Source organism: Gossypium hirsutum, chromosome A10, assembly GCF_007990345.1.
Source record: "Gossypium hirsutum isolate 1008001.06 chromosome A10, Gossypium_hirsutum_v2.1, whole genome shotgun sequence".
Taxonomy (NCBI): domain Eukaryota; kingdom Viridiplantae; phylum Streptophyta; class Magnoliopsida; order Malvales; family Malvaceae; genus Gossypium; species Gossypium hirsutum.
The window spans coordinates 104,140,314-104,143,493 of NC_053433.1; positions in this window are offsets into that span (position 1 = coordinate 104,140,314).

Genomic DNA, 3,180 nt, shown 5'->3' on the forward strand with positions numbered 1-3,180 from the left:
GACATATCAGTTAACAGGCTAGACCGGTTAGTAAACAACATCAATGCTGACAATTTCATTTATTTTAACGATAATGAAATTCCACCTAGGGGCATAAGGTCAACCAAAGCCCTACACATCACTATTCAGTGCAAAGGATACACACTTCCAAGTGTACTCGTGGATAATGGGTCTACTTTGAACGTCCTGCCGCTATCCACCTTGAACAGATTGCCCATTGACAGTTCGTATATGAAAACGTGTCATAATGTGGTAAGAGCCTTTGATGGAACTGAAAGAAAAGTAATGGGGCGAATCGACATCCCTTTAGAGATTGGGCCGAATACGTATGAAGTTGATTTCCTAGTGATGGATATCAAGCCCTCCTACAATTGTTTATTGGGGAGACCATGGATACACTCGGCAAGAGCAGTGCCCTCTTCATTGCACCAAAAATTAAAGTTAGTGATGGATGGTCGCTTAATAACCATTAATGCGGAAGAGGACATCATAGCGGCAGTTACCAGCAAGGCCCCTTATGTTGAGGCAAATGAAGAGGCTATTAAATGTTATTTTCGCTATTTAGAGGTCATCAATGCCACCTTTATTTTGGAGGGAAGCAAAGTGTCGGTACCCAAAATGTCTGGAGCCACGAAGATGGCCCTACAAATTATGATGGGGAAAGGAGCATTACCGAGAAAAGGGCTAGGAAGACAGTTGCAAGGAGAGGTTCAAATCCTAAAACTGATTGAGAAGAAGGACCGCTTTGGCTTGGGCTTCAAGCCAGACCACAAACACAAGAGGCAGAAAATAGAGAAGTGCCAAGCGAGAAGAAAGGCGCGTTTGAATGGAAGAGAAGTGGAGTGGGAACCGATGACATTCCCACCTATATCCAAATCCTTCAAATCAGGAGGACTACTGATAAAGGAAAGTCATCAAGTTAATGCTGTGCACAATGAAGGATCGGAGTAAGGAAGCCTCGAGGGCATTCGCCTTTACGAACCGGGGAGCTCTCTGAATAATTGGACTGCGGAAGACCTTCCTGTAGTCTTTAGGAATTTTTCAGAGTAATTCTCAAAACATGTCTGTTACTCTAGGGCCTAGGAGTAGTAAGATTATATTCGTGAAATAGGCTTATGTTCATCTATCATTATTTAAATAAAACATAACTTTTTATCAATTTAAACGAGTATCGTTCTATTTTTATCGACCAATATTCCTTCAAACAATCATTCTTTGATTCATTCATTCTTTGTATATTCTTTCATACCCCCACAGGTACCTAGATATCAATGATATGAGCGCTGATACTACAGCTCCTAATTTCTCTGGCGAACAAGACATGTGTTTAGAGGAACCTCAGGATTTTGAAAATGTTCAGGATTGTGACGTATCTCTTGATCTTTAAGAATGGTTAAGCAGGAGGAGAAACAAATCATGCCACATGAGAAAGAGGCAATAGAGAATATAGACCTAGAGGAAGAGAAGGAGTTGAAAATCGGAACCCTAATTGGCATGGACATAAGGCATGGTCTGATTGAGTTGCTTCGAGAGTTCAAGGATATCTTCGCCTGGTCATATCAGGATATGCCTGGATTGAGTACTGACATTGTGGTACATCGTCTTCCGATAAAACAAGATTGTAAGCCAGTCCAACAGAAGTTGCGAAGAATGAGGCCAGATATCGTTTTGAAGATAAAGGATGAAGTCAAGAAACAGTTTGATGCAGGATTCTTGCAAGAAGTGAAATACTCCGAATGGGTAGCTAACATTGTGCCAGTCCCCAAGAAGGATGGAAAAGTACGAATGTGTGTTGATTACAGAGACTTGAACAAAGCAAGCCCAAAAGATAATTTTCCTTTACCCCACATTGACACTTTAGTAGATAACACAGCGGGATATTCATTGTTCTCCTTTATAGATGGTTTCTCAGGGTACAACCAGATAAAGATGCATCCAGAGGACATGGATAAAACCACCTTTATAACCTTGTGAGGCACCTTTTGCTATAAAGTAATGCCATTTGGACTAAAAAATGCAAGGGCAACGTACCAAAGGGCCATAGTGAACTTATTCCACGACATGATGCATAAGGATATTGAGGTATACGTCGATGATATGATTGCCAAGTCCCGTACAGAAAAAGAGCATATTGAGGTCTTGAGAAGATTGTTTGTAAGGTTGAGAAAATTTCAGTTGAAGCTCAATCCAGCAAAGTGTACCTTTGGAGCCAGGTCCGGAAAGTTGTTAGGCTTCGTAGTTAGTGAAAAAGGAATTGAAGTCGACTCAGACAAGGTCAGAGCTATACGAGAATTACCTCCACCACTTACTCAAAAAGAAGTTCGAGGATTCCTAGGAGGGTTGAATTACATTGCTCGGTTTATTTCACAACTAACCGAGAAATGTGATCCTATCTTTCGCCTCCTCAGAAAGCACAATCAAGGTATTTGGGATGGGGAATGCCAGAATGCTTTTGAAAAGGTCAAGCAGTATTTGTTGAATGCTCCGGTATTGTCTCCATCCAGCCTAGATAAGCCATTAATACTGTACTTATCAGTGTTCAGTAATTCTATAGGATGTGTGCTTGGCCAGCATGATGAGTTAGGGAAAAAGGAAAAGGCAATTTATTATCTCAGTAAGAAGTTCACTGACTGTGAGATGAGATATTCACCAATCGAAAAGTTGTGTTGTCCGCTGATTTGGACAACTCGGAGATTAAGACAGTACATGCTATACCATACCACTTGGCTCATCTCAAAACTTAATCCATTGAAATACATGATGGAGTCAACAGCTCTAAATGGGAGAATGGCGAGATGGCAAATTTTACTTTCGGAGTTTGATATAGTCTACATAAATCAGAAGGCTATAAAAGGAAGTACGGTAGCGGACTTCTTGGCTAGTAGCGCTCTAGAGGATTATGAGCCACTAAACTTTGATTTTTCAAATAAGGAGTTGATGTGTATAGCAATGACTGAAAATTCTTCTTGGAGGCTCAATTTTGATGGGGCTTCTAATGCAGTCGGAAATAGAATTGGGGCAGTCTTGGTATTTCCGAATGGCGATCATTATCCTTTTATGTGCAAGTTGGACTTTGATTGCACAAACAATATGGCTGAATATGAAGCATGCATCATGGGACTTCAAGCAGCTATAGAGTGAGGTATAAAAACTCTAGAAGTATATGGGGATTCGGCGTTG